Raw genomic sequence first — 23,274 nt, 5'->3', positions numbered from 1 at the left:
AATGAACAATGATAATCAGGTCTACATCACAGTTCTTTTAAAGTTGAAATTATTTCTATGAGAACACAGTGATCATAAACACAATTGCAAAATTTTTTAAAATCCATATTGTGTTGCTTTGGTGTGTTAGGTATGTTCTCCTGTGCTGAGGAATCCAAATGCATAGAACTTGTTTCCTCTTCAGTGGTCTTTGGCCTATCTCTATCTTCAGCCGTGAGCAAACAGCTACATATGAATTTTTATCAGATAATGTGTTCATATCCATAAGACATTTTCCTAGCACTTTATTGACATATCTTGGCTTAAGCCACATATTTGCTCAGGGAAAAAAATGTGTACAAATCCCTCACATAAAATTGTCTAGGAAATAACGTTATTTGTAAGCATAACTTGACAGCTTCACATTCACATCCTATTAAGGTGTCCATGGTGCAATCTATTTTAAGATAGCCTTCAGGTTTATCTTTACATTTACAAAATAAATGAAAATTCTGGGTGTCTACTAGTGCAGGAAAGCTATAAATGTGTCATATTTCTGTTTCTGTTATTTTCTCACCAGCCATATTTGATTATTGAATCTATATTTTCTTCATTTACTGTACTGAGTAAACCACTCCCCAAGACAGTTGATTGCTGAATTAAAATCTGAGGAGGGAAAGAAAAAATTTGTATACTGTTTATACAGCAATATATTCAGCAGTGTACTATAAGACATTATGACTTAGAGTAATATTGTAGAATGCAAGCAACGAAGAATTTAGAGCAGACTCAGAGGGAGCTCATAATCATAAAGTCATCCTTAGACAAGGATAATAAAAACACTGTTACAGTAAACAGACTGAGTCCTCAATAATGCCAGATAAATCACAAGGTGAAAAATGGAAAAAGCAAACTACAGACATCATTTGAGCAGGGTAGAGAGAAATTATCAAACAATGAGGTAATAGAAATGTCATAACACTGGAGCCAGTGTTCATTACAACTTCTCTCGGTGCCATTCATTTCCCTTAAAGGTCATAGAAACTTTAGGAATGATGAAATACCAGTTGCATTTTCTTTTTTCTTTTTTTCTATTTTATACTCTTTCTTTAAAAGTTTTACCTGAGATCTGATTTGAAACCTGCAATAACAGCCTCTGGCTTGGAAAGGAAAGCAAATATATTTTCCTCTGAAACTGATGACCCATTATTCTTAAAAATAATTCAATTGTTGTTGGAAAAGGGAAAGAAGTATCAATATACAGATGAGTATATTAATAGTAAGTCACCGAGAAAATATCATGAGAAATAAATTCTCTAATAATTCAAAGGCACAATTCCCACTCTCAGACACTACGAAAGGTAGAAAATGTTATGCTGGGACACTACTTCTACTTAGAAATCATGGATGACCTTCCTAGCAAATGTTAAAGTCAGATGTTCCTGGCCTTGTTAAACTACTGCATGTTTCCTATTTTAAAGAATCCCTATTTGTTTACCACTTTTACCAGTGCCCTATTATATGGACAACTAATATACCACATGTACAATAATGAGAAAGTCTAGGAGAATTAGATTTGGGGTCAAGAGGCTTTTTAAAAGTCAAAAGTAATCAATCTGAACTCGGTCTTGGCTAAAAGGTGAAGAAACCAATTCAAGTTACTCTTTTATAATTAAAAAAATATAACCTTTGACTTCAGAGATTTTTTATTGTGAGTTATTTAATTAAATCTGTGTGTGATATTCTAGACCTGGGTGAGAACACTGAAAAGCTGTCAAGAGTCATACAGACCCAATAAAACTGGTAGGAAAGGTCAGATAGGCAGTCAGTTGCCAAGACCCACTCTAACAACTCAATAGTCTGGTAGATTCTATCCAATTAACCAATTTTAAGTCTCACATTTAATACCAGATTCCACAGTTGTCTATAAAATGGTTACATATAGGCTAAGCTATTATAAAAGACCTAAAATATGGCAGCTCAAATAAGATTTTTTTTTCAGTCTCTCTCACAAAATAATTCGGAGGAATTAAGCAGTCCAGGGCGAATAGGCAAGTCTGCTCCACAAGGACATCCAGGGACTCGGGTTAGTATGAAGACCCTGTCATTCTTATTAGGTGCCTTTTTGCTTTTTCTTGCTAAGTCTAATGTCCCTGGCTACTCCCAAATTCATCATTTCCTACACAATGAGCAGGCATAAGAGGTAATTAAAGGGAAATCAACATGGCATTCATTGGCCTGACATTAGTATTTATCACTTCCACCCACATTCCATAGTCACAGGGCCACACCTAGCTGTAAAAGAAGCTGGAAAATTAAAACTAAGTTATGCAACCCTAAAACTGTCTGCGTATATTTGTCTTTATGTGAATGTGGGTACACATATGTGTATGTATGTGAGTGTTTAAAGAATTTTATTGTCTATGGCCATGCTACCCTGAACAAGCCCGATCCCATCTGATCTCGGAAGCTAAACAGGGTGGGTCCTGGTTAGTACTTGGATGGGAGACCACCTAGGAAGACCAGGTACTGTAGGTCAACCAAGGTTTGCCTCGCCTAAAAAATAAAAAACAATAATAAAAAAAAAAGAATTCTATTGCTCTAAAGAAAAAAAGGGAGAAGTAGTAAAGAAAATAATGAACTGTCTCATTCATATATTATTTTGTGTTTATGGAAGTGGAATATTAAATTTTGATGCTAACTCACTCAACATGCCTTGGAAGTGGACCTCATCTAACATTTTTCAAAAGATTCCAGTCTGTATATATTCCAGAGATAAAGAAAATGACATATACTTAATCCAGATAAACTAGAAGTGGTGATACTCCGCTTCCTTTAACTAACTACAATTAATGAAGTCTCTTTCTTTTTGCCAAAATTAGAGCAATAGACTCAATTTCACAAAAATTTCCCTGTGCCAAAAAAACTAAGTAGTATAGCATTTATGAATAATAGTGAATCATAAAAATGGCATTAAGAATAAATGAAGAACTATATTTTTGTACCTCTTATGATTCTATTTTATGTTCTAAATAATGCCACAATTATTTTACTAATAAATTATTTTTGATGTACTTATTGTGTCATTTATTATTTCAGCTCTTTGTAAAATTTACAAAATTAATAAAGTACATAAAGAATACTTAACACTAAAGTATTTTTCTATCTATTTTAGGTTTAGAAATGTCTGAGTTCTTAAAAATAATGTGACGGAATGAATTACTGTCCTGAACTTCCCTGCCTCCCCTCATGGGAGAATTATTTATCACCATTCATTTTCATGTGACTTGCAGTATATTCCCATGGTATAAATGCACTTTCTCACTGATTTACATCAGTTTAACCATGTGACTTGTTTCCAGTTTATTGACTACAGTTCTTGTATGTCACCCTTATTCCTTATAATAAACAAATTCCTTATAATAAACAAATAAATAAATGAACATATATAGATCTACATATCTATATATCATCTATATTTCTCTCTCTATTTCCTATTGGTTCTATTTCTCTGGAGAGCTCTAATACATCCTGTATCTGATGTGTAAAAAGAGCTGGATACTAACTTTGAATGTATTAAGCCATTGAAATATGGGTCATCTGTTACAACAGCAAAACTAATTAGCACAGATTGATTTCTAAGAGTTCTTTATATGTTTCAGATACAAGGCATTTGATAAAAAAAATGTACTGCAAGTCTATGACCATGCTACCCTGAACAAGCCCGATTCCATCTGATCTCGGAAGCTGAGCAGGGTTGGGTCTGGTTAGTACTTGGATGGGAGACCACCTAGGAAGACCAGGTACTATAGGCATAAAATTAAATAAAATAAAACAAAAATAAGGGATTATAAATTGACAAAGTCCTTGCAATCTGTCAGGTCAACCAAGGATTGCCTCGCCTTAAAAAGAAAAAATGTAATGTATTGCAAATATTTTCTCACGGACTGGAGCTTAAGCTAGTATTTGAAATATGGAAGCTAATAATTTTGATTAAATCCAATTTATCATTTTTTCTTTTATAGTTAGTATATTTTGGTGTCTATCAAAGACATTTTTGCCTGACCATTGATATTTAATATTGTAATAACTATGTTTGCACTGTCTACAGTTTTGTCATTTGTTTTCTTTTCATTCCATTTTCTGCTGTTGTTTTCATTCTTTTTTCCTTTAACCAATTTTTTGTAGATTAACCATCTACCTTAGTATTCTATTTTTTCTTTACTATTGACTTATTACCTATGCTTCTTTCATTTTTTAAATGGTTACTTTAGAGTTTACAACTTGCCTCTACAACTATCACAACCTACTTTGAAATAATATATTACTGCACACAGATGGTGAGACTCTTATAAGGGTAAATTTCCATTTGTCCTTTGCATTCCTTATATTGTTGACATATATTTTATTTCTACATATATAATAAATCCAAGTTACTTGATTCATTTTTTAAACAGTCAATTGAATATGTTTTTTTAGTAGACTTCATTTTTTACAGAAGTTTTAGGTCACAGCAAAATCAGGAGAAAGTACAGAGAATTCCCACATAGCTCCTGTTGTTCCCCACACACATAACCTCGCCCACCATCAACCTCCTGCACCAGACTGGTACATGTGTTACAACTGATTAATCTATATTGACACATTATTATCACTCAATGTCTACAGTTTACCTTAAGGTTCACTCTTAGCTTATCTGATATCTATGATGTTGAGAAATACATAATGGCATGTCCCCATAATTGCAGCATCATACAGAATCATTTCCCTGCCTCCAAAATTCTCTGCATTCTACCTATTTATCCTTCTATCTGCCCAAACCCCTGACAACCAGTGATTTTTTTTTTTTTTTTTTTTACTATATAGTTTTGACTTTTCCAGAGCGCCAGTACTTAGAATCATATGGTATGTATGTAACCTTTTCGGATTGGCTTGTTTCACTTAGTAATATGCATTTGAGCTTCCCCCAGTATCTTTTCATGGCTTGAGAGATCAATTTTTTTGCATTCGATAATAATCTATTATATATCTAGATTTACATCAATTTATTTATCTTTCACCTATTAAAGTTTCCGTAGTTGACTGTAGGTTTTTTTCTTAGATGAATTTTGTTAGGTTGCAAAAATACCATTATTCATGTTTACGAGGAGATTTTATTATGAATGAATTTTTAAATTTGTCCAATGCCATTTCTACATTTATTTAAATGATCATGTCATTTTCCATTTTAGTCTGTAATGGGATAAACTACATTAATCAATATTTTAAATATTAAACCAAACCTGCAATCCTGGAATAAATCATGATGCATTATCCTTTTTTTTAAGATTTTTAAATTTGATATGCTAGCATTTTAATAAGAATTATTATATCTATATTATGATAAAAATGAGGCTCTTTACTTGTAATATCTTTGTCTGCTTTTGGTTGATTTTTGCTCCTTGTTACTTTGTTATCTAAATGTAGAGTACTGTATCTTAACTAAGCCTAGTGTTTACCATGAAATCAAACCCAGAATGCACCAGGTAGATAAATGTCATATTCTTTTTCTTTTTCCAGGATCCCATCCAAGACACTACTTTACATTTAGTCATCATGCCGTTAGACTCCTCTTGACTGTAACAGTTTCTTGGACTTTGTTTATTTTTTACCTTACCAGTTTTGAGGATTACTGGCCAGGTATTTTGTAAAATATCCTTCAATAGATATTTGTATGATATTTTACTCATAATTAGACTGGAGTTATGGGCTCACAGAAATAAAGTACCATTTTCCTCTCCTAATATGAAGGGTACATAATATCAGTATGATTTATCATCGTTAGTATTGACCCTATTCACTTGGCTGAAGTAAGGTCTGTCAGATTTCTCCATTGTAAAGTTACTCTTTTTTTCCCCCTCCTTTTCCATAATGTACTCTTTGGAAGGAAGTCATGATGTGCAGCCCAAACTTAAGAAGGGAGGAATTATGTTATAACTTCTTGAGGATTAAGTATCGACATAAATTTTTTTTGAATTCTTCTCTAAGGGAGATGTGTCTCACCCTTCATTCTTTTTACTTATTTGTTTAATCAAATTGTTTGTATCAGTATGTACTGATATATATTTGTTTTATACTTTAGATTAATATCCTGCCTTATTTAATTTATTTGTTGTTCAAATTGTTCTATCTTTAGCCCGCGGGAGTACTTTGAGTTCGTTTGAGTATAACTTTAACATAACAACATAATTGTCGGCTTTTTGTTTTTACCACTATCCTACCTTTTGACAAAATAAAATTCTCCAGGTTCATTGTTTATTTCCTGCCCGAGTTTTAAACTCAACCATTCTTACAAAGGGCCTTGTATATTTTTTAAATGTTACACTGAATTATTTGTAGAAGAGTAGATCTTAACTATGCCAACAAAGTGCCATAATAATAATGGACAAAAACCACATGGGATCACTTTTTATGTTAATTTCAAGTACAATAAATTTAAAATTAATTCTAACATGACATTCAAAGATTATTATTTCAAAGTTCATGTTTATGCACTCTTTCCTTAACAAACTAAAGGCAGTTAAGTTATAATAAAGCTTACCTAAAAATTCAGGTAATTCAGGAAAATTCAGCTAATTCAGGAAGCCAATGACCTTTAAATCTAACTCTTTCTGGTATCCACTAAAATGTTACTTAAAACTTCCGACCCTTTTATTTATTATAAGTTCATAGCTCTACCCATCTCATTTTATTAGCAACCAATCAATTCCTGTATACATATTATTTTTACAGCTTTTCAGAATTGTACACATAAAAGATATATATATTTAAATAAATTTGTAGGTTAATAGAATCATTTATATAACAGTATGGCATAAAAGTCATTGTTTATAATATTTAGAAATTTAAAATTCCCTACTGTTCTCATACTGACAAAAAATCATAACGTATAACTTAAAAGATTAAACATGAAAACACAATGAATTTAAAGATTAGTATTTCTAAAGAGACGTTGCCCATGTAATGTTTCATAAGTATAATTCCTCAAGCTGTCACTACACTGTCCAAATATATTTGACTTGCAGATTTTATTTCACAGTCTCTTCAGCATCTTGGCCATTACTAAGACATATCATGCTGTGAGCTATTTTGTCAACAAAGTCTGTAGGAGTTAGATTCAGAGTCTAAGTAAATATGTCAAATTAAAGCTAAGTACTTAAGATGTATCATTAATAAATGGCCTATTACAGTTTCTACTATTTGTGGACAATCAACAATATTGAGATTAAATAAAATATGTCCATGATGACTCTAGGAAACAGTCTAATGTTTATAGATACAAAAGTTATAAAATACATATGGCAGGAAAATGAATGAGGTGTTTCATATTTCTCAAGTTGCTTTATGACATAGGGAGATGCAATTCCTTCCTGTGCCTGTTTGCAGGATAATCACAATTATTTTTCTCTCATTTGGGAGAAGTAAAACTCTTGGGACCTACCTCTAGAAAACTCTCCTTTTACCATTAATTTTTACCTTGTACTAAATACATTTTATCCTTAAACATAACCATCACCTTCGAAAATATTTTAAAAGGGTTTCTACTTTGCCAACAAAGATAGTTTGCTAAGGCATTTTTAATGTAATTTGGCTCTTTCATGAAAAGCACATCCTCTATTTCAGATCTGACCAGATTAAAATCCTTTCACTCAACTACTTTGTATTTTTCCTTTAAAACTTAAATTCTGCAGCAGCAGTGCTTCTCCAGTAGTCTCTAAGCCTCTCATTGTATTATAGAATCCAAGCTCGTCCGTCAATGTCTGCTTACACAGAGTACAATTAGACACTGGATTCTCTCTCTAACTTAGATTGAGACACTGAATATATTGCCCCAATACAATTATTTTCAAATCTACATTTCTCAGACCATGATGAGCATTCAAACATAGTTATTCTCTTGTTTTCAGTGTAATACACATATAATTCTACTTCAGAGTGCCTTGTTTTTTATTTGAAACACAAATTTTGGTCCCTGCCACTATTTTATCTAAAATAGATAACTGTAGGGTACTTAAGTGAGCCTAATATCCATCATGCAAACACTCTTAAAACTTGCCATGTAAAAACCATGTAATGTAGGCTTTTTTTTTAATAACAAAATGAATTTGTGAATGGTTTGATTTTGTGGTATTAGATTTTCTAATTACATAAACTGCTTTCTTGGTATAAATTTCTGTTTTAGAATCTGCATGAACACGTTCCATAAATCACTTAGTACATAAAAGTAATGATGTTTATTAAGTAATCTAACAGTAATCTACTGAAGTCAAGAATACGTATTTTTAAGAGATCTCAGATGACTACTGAAAACATTGAGATGGTCTGACTAAGGCAGTGAATAATCTCAAGGTAATTGCTCAGCTATTCCTTCCATTGAATGTAAAATGATCTTTCTAGTAGATTTTCATTCAATTATATCCCTCAAGGTATTTCCAGTGGAAATTTAAAAATGAAAAGGTGAGATTAAGTAGTCACATTCTTGTCCACAGCCTATCTTGTAATTTTTAGATTAATAATTAAAGTACATACATAATCTACAATTCATAATTATCAATGTATTACAAAACCTATACATGACTAATAGAGTATACAATAGTGACTAAACTCTAAAGTTTTAAAATCGTATAGAAAAATATAAATTTAAAGAGGAAAATAAGGAAAGCTATTAACTAGATTGACAATAGGCTTTAAAAGGAAATTAATTGAATTGAAATTATTTAAATTAGAGAATAATGAATTGCAAGGTGACTTACTGTTGAACATAGAATGTATAATTATGAGTAGAATACAAACTCACTCTGCATACACCAAGAAAAAAATTAGAAATGTATTAAATTTGGCAATTATTTCTTTCATCCTAACACTGGCCCACATCTCTGTTCCCATCTTCTCTGTATGAATTTAAATTGTAACTACGACAATATCATTTTAGGGTATGCATATCTAATCTTTCCAACACTGTAATAAAAATGTTTTCCACATAGGGAAATAGAGAATAGCACGCAGTAAATTCCTCATGATGTATTTAAAGAGTAAACAGCAACAGTAACTGATAATGAGATAAAACAATTATATGGCTTCCCTTTGGTATACCTGAATTGCCAGCATCACTACTCTTGTGTTTTAGGTCCATAATGAAGTAAAATAAGGGTTAGTTGACCACAAGTACTCTGATACTGTATCAGTCAATCTGACAACCAAGATGGCTATTAAGCGAATGATGGGCAGTGGTGTGTATACCATGGGTATGGGAAATGAAGGATGATTCACATCTCAGGTAGATGGAGTGGATTTCATCCCGCTCCTCAGAAAGGCATGAGATTTAAAACTTATGAATTGTTTCCTTTTTGAATTCTCCACTTCATATTTTTAGACCATGGTTGACCACAGGTAACTGAAAATGTGTAACACAAAACCATGGATGAGGAGAGACTACTGTAGTATTGCCTATCTTACAAACATACATGCAGACTTTCTTTAAAATATCATTTTGTTTGCTTGGTTGTTTTTGCTTACTATGCCATCTTGAAACTTCTGTCTATTCCTACAAATTGCACACATTACATTGTCAAACTGTCAACAAATCACTTGCAGGCTCAAGGCTGTCTTTTCCATGTTTATTTCCTTTAATATTATCTGCTATATCTAGATATATGCACTCATAATTTACTCTCCATTCTTTCCATGCCAGATTTTTGTGCTTGGAGAACTTTTATTTCTAAAGAGCAGAGTTCTCAAAATCATGCTGTGATAGGCAAAAGTCTAACTTAGCCCCCGAGATTTACATCTCCCTACTTTATATCCCCATATAATCTCCTCTATTGAGTGTGGGCATGACTATGTCATGTTAGTGTAATAGGATTTTGCAAACATAATCAAGGCAGGAAACTACTTGATTTCATTTTAATCGAAAAGGCCATTTTCTAAATCAGTGTGACTTAATCAGATGGGTATCCTTAAAATGAAGAGATTTAAAATAAATGAGCTTCTCCTACTGATCTCAAAGAAACAAAGTGCCAGTTGTAGAGTGGACTACAAATGAAAAAAACTATGTGGGTTCTAGAAGCTGGGAGCTGACCCTGGCTAACACCCAGCAAGAAAAATGAGAACTTCAGTCCTATGACTGCAAGGAATTAAATTCTGCCCAAAGCCACGTGATCTTGGAAGAGGATCCTGAGCTCAAGGAACATAGCTTGGCCAAAACTCTGAGACTCTGAGCACATCTAGCCATGCTGTCTAAGGACCTCAGACCTACAGAACTGGGAGATAATAAATTTGTTGTCTTTTGAACCATTAAGTTTGTTACAATTAGTGAAAATTTGTTACACAAAAACACACATGCCCAAATGAAATATAGAAATCTAAGTATTTTGATTCTTCACATTTTTACCTCTGAATCGCTCATTCACTAAAACACACATCCCCCAACAAACAAATGAACAATAAATAAATAAAACAGAAAAGGAGGCCCTACATTCTATTTCTCTCCTCCAAAATATCAGCTCTAAGTATCTTTTGTTAGTTGTCTCCTATACACAAATAGTTCAGGCAACCAAATCAAAAAGAGCAGTTTGGGCTGGAGAGATAAAAAGAGATATTAAAAAATGACAATTCTTGAACATTTAAAAGTATTCCTTATAAATTTTCCTTGGACTCAATCATGCCAATTATGTAGGCATAGACAGAGAAACAGTTCAACTGCAGCCAGTGTCAAATTGCCAGCCGATTACATTTCACTGAGTTGAGATGTTGCCTCACAATATTCCAAGTTCTGTGACTCCCCTTGGGCATAACCTGTGACTTCTACAGTTAGTCATCATTCAAGGTTTAAATTCTATTTCCATTATTTTACTGCTAAATAGTTGCTTGCAAGGAGTAGGAAGAAAAAATGATGGTTAAAAATATTGCCTTTGCTACCTCTGCAATGTTTTTTTTTTTCTTTTCAGTTGTAAGCCCAGTATACTGCCATGCCAATAATTTCCCCCCTTTCTCTGCTTAATAGAGCATAGCTAAAGGTTAAGATTATTTGCTTTCCTCTTTCAAAAACACCCATAAAATGTATTAAAATGCTATCACTAATATAACATAAAATAGATATTTTCCTGCCTTTTGATGCCAGTAATAGATTGACAAAAGCCATGTCAGTGAATACAAGATATAACATCGTGGTACACAAATGCCCAGTTTCATTTGAAGGTCAGTAGAAATTCTTTGACACTGATGAGTCTAAGCAAAATGTGTTGCCTTAAAATTCCTTGTCAAAATTCTTTAAATTTCTTCCAGATTCCCTTTAACCCTCCCTTTACTTTCTCTTACAAATTAATTTTTTTCTCATGCTTCCAAAAAGGATGACTCTGACAGATTACAGACATTAAGTACCCTGCTGACCCAGTTGATTCTAATTAATTAGCATAGCGCCTGTCAGCATATGTTTGGCCTTAGCTGTTGTAATTATGGAAACTTATATAAAAGTTTAATCTGGATACTAATGTAGAAACTTATTTCTACAACTTTTGATCAATGCATTGTTTGCACTTATGATTAGACTTTGTGAGAGAGGAAAGTAGAGAGGATTTCTGATTACATTGTTACAGAAAAGCATTAGAAATCACATAACAGTCACAAAGAAAGACCATTAACATTCTCAAAGTGAATTCCATGAAAGCATGTCATATTTGTTCAAACTGAAAAGTGTAGAAAAGTTTTATAGCAGCTGAATTTCAAAATAACAGCTCCCATATAAAGCATTTCAGTGTGGAAAAGTCCTGCATATATTCATCACATACTCATATACTGTAAAATAAGTGCTTTCTCAATTCAAAATGGGTGACAGGCTTGCTAGAGTTTTGGCAGAATTTATTTTCTCCTGCGTTTTATGAATGACTTCTACATTATATCAGTTCTCTTAATGAGTAGCGCAAATGTCAAACGGTGAAAGGAAAAGAAACACATTTATGTATTGTTAGCTTAGCAATGAAGTCAGACCCACATGGCAAAAAATATTTTAACTTAAATCCAACTTACAAAAGCTGAACTAGATTTGCAGTAAAAGAATTGAAATATCTAATTGCACATTCACACAAGCAATCAGCTAGCCAAAGGAGGAGAGTAGAAAAGATATTTCCTAATGTCCAACAGCATTCTGTCTGTTTCCAGGGATGTGTTCCATACCTTAGGTCATGATAATCACACTGCCTGCCCTGTCCCTGACCTCTTACTCTATATTACCTTTTCTGTTAGTATTTAAGTCAGAAACACACCTGCTGCCTAAATACTTAAAACTTACTGCTAAATGCCTGCATAATACAGCTAAATGGGCTGAATGCAACCCAAAGAACCTTCCAAACATGTGTTTGAAATGCACTGAGAGAGGCATATTTATGCAAAAATGACAGAAAATGTAATAGAAAAGAAATCCTCTAACAAAGCCATTGCCAGATGGTGTCCTTTATTGGGGGCCAGCTCATATTTCTGAGCTTTTGAAAATGTCACAGCTTATTGGTGCTCAATTCTAGTATTACAGCCTAAATTTGGGAAAATACATCCCATGTGAATATGTAGAGATTATGTCATTTTATACACCTTTAAGGAAGCTAAATAATTTAATAATGAAAAGAAGCTTATTTTCATAGTTATGTAGTTATGTTTTCCCAGGTATTATTTTAGCTTCTTCTAGAGTAAACATTTTTAAGACTACCTCTAATGCTACTAAAGTAGATATGGGTATTCAGCTATAAAAATCAAAGAAAAGAAACTCTAAAATTGGGAAAAACTCTAAATTCAGTTTAAGTAATCATGTCCTTATAAAGAAAATAAAATTGGAAATAATACAGATTGTGTTATGGTTAAATTTATATAGAAAAAAAAAGAAGACAAATTCTAGTCTATAATCCATAATTAAAAAAGGTCTCATTCCTCCATGAAAAAATTTTAAATAACAAGAAGTTTTACAGTAAATAACAGATGGCTTGACTTTTAGGAAGAAAAACCTTCCCAATATTTAGGTATTGAATATAATATTGGCAAAATTATCTACTAGTCAAATTTTTGCTCAAAATTTTTGATATGATTAATGTACTTCACCAAGAAAGAAAATTGCAGGTAATTCTACAATATAGATGAAATAACTCTAAATCATATCATTTACCCACTTAAATTCCACACAAAGTAGAGCATGCATAAGAGATAGTAAAAATAATTAATAAAAAGACCAGCCTAAGGCAATACGACTGGAATTCGCAAACTGTTGCTTTTTATTATTGGCTACTTGAGAAATTCTAAAATATAAAATAGAAATTATTTTAACCAATACACTAATGGTCATAAAAATTTAACCTGAATTAACTGTGATTTAGTAAAAAATTTCTTTAAAAAAATACATTATGAATAGAAACACTTAAAGAACATTTTACTAAAGACTTTAAATTGTTTAGGTAATATGGCTGCCTAAATCAATTTTGAGGCTCATAAATGGCATGTTATAATCCCTGATGCTACCTTTTTGAAGAAATTTTGAAATATTTGTAGAAATTACTTATGTAAAAATATGAGTGTGTTTTGTGAAAGATAAACTTAAGACAAAAATCTGGATCCTAAAGAGTCATAAAAACTCTTCTCCAACAAAGACATTGTTTATAATGTAGTACAAGTATAAAATCATTTTTCCAAGAAAGACTGGATGTACTCAGTATCATCAGAAGATTGAAGATGCAATCAAATTCAGAGTCAAAAAACTGGATTGACAGAAGCCAAATCATTCGTATAGAGAAAAACTGGATATCTATTTAAAAATAAATATGTAGAAAGTCATTCTCCACATATTTTATTGTTACATTGAAAAGGACTGAATCCGTAGTCATCAATGTTATAATGAATAAATGGAAGGGCTATGATGCAAAAACCATGTGTCTTCTAAAAAAGGAAAAGTTACTGATTTTACTAAATATAGATCATGTATCTATTTTATTATAGTTAATTACATTGACATATTTAAATTATTGTTAGTGAGTGAATATTGGAAATCTGCCCTGGGATTAGATTTTGGTGTTCTCATTAAAAAAAAAAAAAAAAAGGCAACTGCAAGAATATATATTAACTTGACTGTAGTATTCCTTTCACTATGTATACGTATATCAAATTATTGTTGTGCATCTTAATTATATACATTTTTATTTTAGAAATATTTTTAGTAAATAATTTAAAGTAAAACAAAAAACATAACCAGCCAATCTGTACATGCCATTATATTAAATAAGAGTGCTTAAGCTATAATTCCAAATAAGTATTGCTGTGAAAGTATTTTCAGTCCACCCACAAAACCTTTCACTTATAGAGTCACGGCTCCCTGAATCTACTGCATCCCTGTAAATGTGCAACTTTCTCCAGTCCATAGTTTCCTGGGAGTTGTAGTTTTTGTCTATCATTATCATATGATGCAAGAGAGTAGTTAGGAACAATATTATACTTTATAGACCAATAGGCAAAGACTAGATAATATTACTTTTTTTTTTTTCAGTTTGGTAGAGCCCCTGAATTTTTTAATTGGGGGACTAATTCTGTAGGTGGTATGAAGCTTATTCTAATTTTTCTATGTTAGAAAGTAAAGTTTAACTAAATCCTGATAATCATTTTCTCACTCAAGAAATCTATTCCATAATTATTGTTTTTCCTTCTTTTAGTAATTATATAACCTTTGAGTTTTATTATGCTATTTTGAAGTTGGGTCTTTTAATGCATCTTTAAGAGTCACTATGAAGCTACCAAAATCTATTTAGCATCTAGAGCAGTGATGCACCCTCACTATAATATAGGTGTGAAAACTGAGAGCCGAAGTAGTTCAGTGTGTTTTGCTAGATTATATATCTGGAAACATGTGGAATTCAGACTAGAGATCAGATATTTAGTCTTCATTGGAATTGTTTTTTGATTTTACAAGTGAGAAAAAATGTGATATAAACCAAATTGCCAGTAGCAACAACAGTAACATAGAGCAAGAAGAAAATGATAAGGGACTGTTAGAATTGGGTAATATTCTAAGATTCTTGAATCAGTCACTGTGGAGAAACTGAGAAGAAATCCATTATGTAATTAAGACTGAAATTTGAGATATATAGTCAAAATATTAGAAACAAATTATACTACATATGTCATTAAAAGGTAAAGAAAGTATGTAAATGAGTAGTTCTAAGAAGTAATGCAATTAAACAAGGATTATCTTTCCAAGTCAAGGTGGCAACAAGTTTACAGTTTATGTTGTATTTTCTCTGGAGATTAAAAAAAGAAAAAGTCAAACACTTTACAACAGTGTGTTTGAGTGAGAATACCAGACAACCTTCTTTTTCCAAAGAAGTAAACTAATCCTAGTACTAATAAAGGTAGATTAAGGAAAGAAGCCAGATTGCAGAGTCTTCCACTAATATGAACCAGGGAAATTATCAGGAGATAGTAAAAAACTAAGACTATCTACATATATGTGAAAGTTTTAAGGTCTACAGGAAAAAGATGGTTTCTTCCACAATCGTCACTATAATACACGTTGCTCCCCAATTCAGGAGAATCATATTCTGAAGTTATCAGAGTCACATACAGCTATAGACTGAATTGTGTCTTCCAAAAATTAATTAGTTGAAGCACTCCAATGTGATGGTGTTTGAAGATGACACTTTGAGAGATAATTGGGTTTAGATGACATCACGAGGGTGGAGTCTTCATGATGGGATTAGTACCCTTACGGAAAGAGAGACATCAGAGCTCCCACTCTCCATCAAGTGAGGGAGCAGTGAGGACACGGCTATCTACAAGCCAGGAAGAGGGTCCTGCAGAAATCAAATCAGCTGATACCTTGATCTTGACCTTTCCAGCCTCCAGAACTGTGAGATGAGAAATAGATGTCAGTTATTTAAGCCATTCCGTCTAAGTTATTTTGTTTAGACAGCCAGAGCAGACTAATACACATATCCGCATTGTCAGTTTTTCTTTGACATCACCCATTTAGATACTTTCTGCTACATTAGGCAGGAATAGAAAGACATTAGGAAAGCATATGGTGGTGTTCACAGAAAGGATCTGTAGCTTATGAGAAGAAATTGTTAAAATCTTAGATGGAGTTTCTGTAGAAAAACCACACTTTTCTTTTCTAAGATGAAAAGTATTCTGCAGTTCTTAGTGAGGAAGGGAAGAGGAGTAAGGCTGGAGAGAGGAATGAGAAAATGTGATAGGCTCCTCTGGACACCATTATCTAAAATCAATAGCTTCAAGGTAGAACCCAGATACATGTATTACTGAATAAAATATCCAGCTCAGGACTAGGACTAAGGTAAGATGTGTAAGCACTTTCCTCAAGCACAATATTTAAAGGCACACCAAAAAAGCTCAGGAATCAAGATATATAATATTTTAACATTTTTAAATACAAAAATCAATGATGAAAACAATATCAAAATTTTAAACAAAGTCAGAATGGAACCCTGCATTTGAATGACTCTGTCTTACTCAAAACACCCTAATTCTAACCCTTGTTGCAATAAAACTCTATTTACTAGAACAGGGACAACCCATGAGGCATCACACTTCATAATTTAATTTTTTTTAATAATTTTTTAAATATCAATTCCTCTAGCTATAAAGGAAATGCAAATCAATACCATGAAATATCATCTCACGCCTATTATTAATAAGACAAGCAATAACAAGCATTGGAGAGGGTGTAGATAAAAAAGAACCCTCATACGCTGCTAGTGGGAATGTAAATTGGTACAGTCACTACAGGAAACAAATAGAGGTTCCTCAAAAAATTAAGAATGGACCTACCATATGACCCAGGAATCCTTCTTCTGGGTATCTACCTGAAAAATTTGAAGATATTTACTTGTAAAGATATATGTACACTTATGTTCATTGCAGAATTATCCGTGGTAGCCAAGACATGGAAATAACCTCAATGTTCTTTGATAGATAAAGAAAGGTGGTACATAAATACAATGGAATACTACCCTGCCATAAGAAAAGACGAAATAGTGCCATTGGTGACAACATGGATGGATCTTGAGAGTATCTAAGCAAAACAGATCAGATGGAAAAGGACAAGAACCATATGATTTCACTCATACATGCAATATAAAACAGAGAACAACAAATGAACAAACAAAACAAACGAATAAACTCAGATACAGACAATTGAAGTGTGATAACCAGAGGGGGATGGATTGGGGGAAGATGAAGAGGGTAAAAGGGGTCAAATACATGGTGATGGAGGGAGACAAGATCACAGGTGGTGGGCACACAGTGCAATAGACAGATGATGTTTATATAATGTTTTTTAACTGATGTTAGCCCAATAAATTAAATTGAAATAAAGTAAAATATGCAATATTTTATGTACAATTGTTATTTATTTGATTACTAAAATTTTTTTGTTATCCCTTTAGGTGTTGCATTGAATACAGAATGTCTCACATGCTTTAACCTGGGTCCAAACCTGTAGAAAATCTAAAAAAACTTTACTTGTCTTTTTTGAAAATCAATTCTCTGAAATACACACACACACACACACACACACACACACACACACACACACACACACACAAAGTAAGAAAGGAAGAGGAGGAGAAGGAGGAGGAGAAAAGGGAGAAAAGCAGGGAAAAAATCACAGCTTCAGCATAAACAATGCAAGATCGAAGCTGGTTGATACCAGAAATTAAACTACACACTGTACTTATCAACTCACTTTTAGATTTGAAAATCTGTTAGCACCAAGCACTTGAAGAAGGCTCTAAAGACAATCAAAGCACCCTATTTTTAGCAAATGCTTGACCAAAAAAAAATTTATCTTTTTTCATATAGAATAATTAAACTAGAGTGGAAACGATTAAGAGTTCAATGAAAAAGAAAATAATAGCATTATTATTTCAGAAGAGAATAAATCTCTTAAAAATAATTTAACAGAAAATATATGAGGATTTCAAAAAATATCTGCTTTGTGTCTTCAAAAATAATCAGATATAAATGCCTATATGAAACAATACTAAAATATCAAAAAAAAGAAGTAGCTCAGATTAAGAAAATTAGCAAAGATGAAGCCTAAGATAAAAGAGCAAGTTAAAAAATCATTTTATGAACAGAAAAATGCAAAAGATTAATTTAAATCAACTGTAAAAAGATTATAAAAAACAAAAATGACTCAGAAAGTTAACTTGTTAATATATGATACAAAGATCAACTTCAAAAGTTCTTCCAAATTTCAGAGACAGAAAAATAAAAGGACACAGATATACCAATAATAAAAAATACAATAGGCATGGAGAAAAGAGAGAAGTTTTTCCTCTTCAAAGATTCAAGATGAAAATATAATTTTAATAAATTCAGTTAAACCAATAATTATAAAAAAGAAAACTTACCATGACTAAAAAAAAAATCAGCTTACTAGTTTATATACAAAAGAGGTGAAAATTAAAACATAAATATATCTTAGTAAAATTTTTAAATTTCAAGAATAATGTATGTATGTATGCATATAATTTTTAGATGGAATAAAAATCAGACTGGCTTAATCACAAATACGTAACATTTGCTTATAGAAAGCTAAGAACTTTTAATTGTGAGATGAAAAGGCAATATTTTTAAAATAAAATATAAATTTTATAATGTTATTTTTCCCTAACTTAATATATGAATTTAATAAAATTACAAATAAAATCTCAAATGAAATATTCTGGAATTGGTCAAGTAATTTGAAACCCACAAGAAAAAATAAATACATAAAAATAGCTTTGAAAGTATTTTAAAAGAAAGATAAAACGCTCAACAGATATTTAATATATTTCAAAAATGTAATGATATTTTGCATAAGAATAAACATTCAGACTAAAAATCATAAATAAGGGGAAATAAATATATATGCTAAAGTTTAATATAAAGTTTATAAAGAAATCACAAGTTTATGTTAAGTAATACATTATCTGTTAAATGTTACTTGAAAATTGGTTAATTTAAACAAATATATCAAGTTTAATCTCATCTTGCAAAATATCCCAAAATCAATTGATTAAAAAATTTGAAAGTAAAAGCTAGATGTAAATCATATAACTAGATTTAAAATAGGATAACAAAACTTGAAAGTAATAACAAAAGGAGAAAAAAGAAGGCAAAAAATGGTGTCATGAAACTACAAAATGAAGAGCAAGAAAATATTTGTGGAAAATAAAAAGCATAAATAAAAAAGACAAAAATGAAACTACAATAGTTATAATAGTTATAAGAAATGTGAATAGATTAAAAGTTTAGGCTCTCACATTGAGAACGTAAATAAGGTATTCCACAGCTAAGGGAAGATCCGATTATCCCTTCAAAATCTCAGGTATAAGAAATGGCTGAAAAAAGGTAACTCTACTTAAAGTCTATACATAGAAAACTTAGTACACTATCCCACTTTCACACCTTTGCCAAGAATGTTAGTCTTTTAACCATTCAGGAACAAAGAATAAAAAAAGAAAAAAAAAGTCTGAAAAATGTTTCTCCTATGAAATCATATAATCTTTTTGGAAAGAACTAGAAAGACTAGAAGAGGCATCATGCCTTCTGGGCAAAGCCCTCCACTTTATATAACATTGGAAGGATCAGTTCTATGTGCATTTTCCATAACATCATAAGAAAACCGGGCTCAAATGCATGTAGCTCTAAAAGGAAGTAATAAAGTAAATTTTAAAGCCTGGGTTATTTTACATATAAGTATGTTTCAAATATAAACATGTATGAAATTAGGTATTATTTATAAGTTAAAACATAAAGATTAAAAATAATGAAGTATTTAAATATATTTTTTGTAATGTTTTACTCCTCTGTATAAACAGAAGAACTGGACTTTTTCTCTCTGCCTCAAAATGTCAATTATGAGTTTTATTTTTTGGAGAATAAATACGCAATAAAGAACTGAGGCTTGACTCCTTACCTAGAAACAATATTTTATTTCATTCATCATTGAAAATATGAATGGAATTTTTATAATACCTTACAGTAATTCTCAAATATTTCCGTAATTCTAATATTCTGATGTTATATTTGGTTTACGGTACCATATTGCACTGCAATTCAATAACTTTTATTCTTAAATTTTTACTGACACTACCAGTTATAATTTAAAAAGGCAAACCCAATAGTGATAGTTTCATTCATAATGATTTAAGTCAGAGATTCGTTTTGGAATTCAATATTCATAAATAGTCCAATTTTTTAAAAAGAATGCAGGAAGTCACATTCATTTGAGAAATAAATGACAACATAGGGAGCCAAATGAGTTTTCCAAATAAATACATTTGTTGGGGACAAACAAATCAACTTATACACTTATGCAAATATATATGTACATGCTTACTGAGAAAATTTCATTTGGAAGAATATTTAACAATGCATGTTAAGATTAGTTCCATAATTCAACATTTGCTGGTGAGCTGAGGTGATGATTTTACTTTGGTTGACATTTTTCAGTAGTTTAAAAATGGCTTTGCCTCCATAACTTCGCCAAGCCAAATAACTTCTAGACTATAATATTGTGCAGCCAGTCAATTAAGCAATCTCTCAAGTTGGCTAAGGTTTAAAATCTTAAAAAATATCCAATTAACTTAGTTCATTTAGTCACCCAACAAATAATTATTAAGCACCTTTTATATTCCACTTTTCTAACCTCCAAGAATGAAAAATAAAAATTAAAAACTAAACAAAACAAAAACAAAATTAGAAAGCAATATACCCTGTCTTTGTGGAGTTTACTTCCTAAGCATATATGTGGGTATAAGTGTTTTTCTGGGAGAGGAGGTGGAATAGAAAATGAAAAATATAGGCAATAAGAATGTATGGATGTGCAGAGAGAAACAGAATAGCAATTTGACATGTGTGTTGGCAGGTTGCAGAAGGTGGGAGGTGCTGTGTTAAATATACCGACCAGGCACACTGAGAAATACCCAAATGAAGTAAGGAACCACCCCATAGCTGTTTGTGGCAGAATTTTCCAGGCAGAAGGAAGAGAAGATGCCAAGTTCCTAAGGCAGAGGTAGGACTTGGTCCCTAAAGCGTCTGAAGTGGTTAAGCAAGGGGAACAACACTGGGAGGCAAGGCCCCAGGGGTTTGTGTGTGTAGAAATGGCACCAACTGTGAAACGTATAGGCCATGGCAAAATGGAAATACTTTAAACATTTTAAAAATGAGTTTAAGTTTATTATATGTTCTATTTTTAACTTTTTTTTTGACAAAACTATTTCTGAATAATGGAACATAAAGACCTAATTTTCAATCTCTGAAAAATGTTATTGCTCTCTATATAAGTTTATTTAAAAATCTAGCATAGATCATCACTTAAGCAACATCTACAAATACATCAATTTTGATGATCAGTCTACATTACATTTTTCTCAACCCTAAGAATTAAGTAATTCTTTCACTGTTACAAATACCATCTTCAAATGTTATCATCATACATTTTTTTTTTACTGATGATAAATAATGTACATCTAAAGGGCTGCATTATTTACAGTTGTGTTATCATCAGCTATAAGAAATAATACCATAAATATTTTTTTTTCCAACATAGATTATAAATTCTTAGCCCTTTATTCAAGTTTGGCTTACATTTTCAGTGCTCATTTCTGTTCAGGCATATAATCTCTATTGCCTCCAAAAGATACTCTTTTATAAAACTACTATCTATAATAAAAATGCCATATGGGCAATTTTTTAACCTAATTCACATTACTTTATCACAGCTATATCATTTACTTTATATGCATTTATATTAAAAAATTAAGCCTCTGGAAATTTTAGTCCATATTTCAGTCAACTAAGTTTTTCATCATGAAAATTGCCATACGTCTGTCACCAGTGATAATTCTTAGTTTTATATATATAAAGCTAAATAATACCTATATATAGCTATATAATTCATGTATATAAAATTCATATATATAATTCGTATATATATAATTCAAATGTATATGTATATATATAGTGGCACTTTCCACTTTATTTATTCAAGAGACAATTTATTAATACTATAAATGTGGACAAATTCCTTACTTCCACTAAAAATCATCTTTAATTTTTTTGAAACAAATTGAACTTTCTTTCCTGTGCCTACTCTGAAACATGTACACAAAAAGAATATCTCTTCAGTTTAAAAAAAGGTGGCAGGGGCGACCTAGCATGATGATGCATAGAAACCAATATTCGAGCTTAAGGTCAGAAGAACACAGGGAAGCAGAAATAACAGAAACACTCTGGAACGTGTACAACCTACCCAAGACTGGAGCCTGTTACTACTTGCCAATTACTTTCATTCAGGAATGCATATTCAGTTTGCCAGATTTTCCAATTTTCCAAAAATGCCAAAAATCCATAAAATGTACTAGTTTAAAATATCTGAATTATGTATTTTCAGAACATTATGCATGCTAGATACACTATGCAAGCTGTGGTTAGTTTCTTAGTAACCACTTTAGGATGTCTGCCTTAAAATAAAAGTTCCAATATCCATTTGATAGGATTTATAGGATGAGAAAATAAAGATGAGAAAAGCAATGTTCAAAAACAAAACCTGAAAGACAATTTCCTAGAAATAAAGAAAGATAAAATTCTTAGAAACTAAAAGTGCCTGCATTTTAGGAACAAAATAAGAAAAATAATAGCAAAAACTAAAACCTACTCCCAAACACTAAACAAGCATGAAGGCAAAATAATAAAAAACTTCCAGAGAGAATGAGGAAATAAAAGACTATATAAAAATTTACAATTACATGAACCACAAAGCTGCCATTAACAACACTGAATACATGAAGACAAGGAACCAAAGTTTAAAATTCTAAGAGAAAACAGCTTTTAATCTAGAATTATACATGCAGCAAAGCATTATTTTCAGAAAAGAGGACTCAGAAATGATACCACAAATTTATTAACCGTAATAGATTTATTAGCAAAGGCTTAACATTACTAAGAATCAGAGAAATACATCAAAACTACAATGAAATGTCATCTCACCTGTCAGAATTCCTATTATCAAGAGGGAATGAAGGGAAGAGAAGGGATGGGAAGGGAAGGGGAAGAAAGGGGAGGGGAGGGGAGGAAAAGGGAGGGGAGGGGAGGGGAGGGAAGGAGAGTATTGGCAAGGATTTGGAAAAATGGAACCCTTGTGCACTGTTGGTGTAAAGTGATGGAACCACTATGGAGTTTCCTCAAAAAAATGTTAAAAAGAATTACCATATAATCCTGTAATCC

The 23,274-nt window shown here is 31.7% G+C and overlaps 2 pseudogenes; both read left to right on the top strand.

Annotated features, from left to right (window-relative positions):
• The first annotated feature begins 2,398 nt into the window (after nucleotides 1-2,398).
• LOC118605104 lies at nucleotides 2,399-2,517 on the top strand (annotated as a pseudogene).
• A 1,158-nt stretch (nucleotides 2,518-3,675) lies between these two features.
• Nucleotides 3,676-3,794, top strand: LOC118606626 (annotated as a pseudogene).
• The last annotated feature ends 19,480 nt before the right edge of the window (nucleotides 3,795-23,274 follow it).

Source organism: Rousettus aegyptiacus, unplaced genomic scaffold, assembly GCF_014176215.1.
Source record: "Rousettus aegyptiacus isolate mRouAeg1 unplaced genomic scaffold, mRouAeg1.p scaffold_m13_p_1, whole genome shotgun sequence".
NCBI classification, from domain to species: Eukaryota; Metazoa; Chordata; class Mammalia; order Chiroptera; family Pteropodidae; genus Rousettus; species Rousettus aegyptiacus.
The sequence above is the reverse complement of the archived record's forward strand: the minus strand, read 5'-3'. Positions and strand labels throughout refer to the sequence as shown.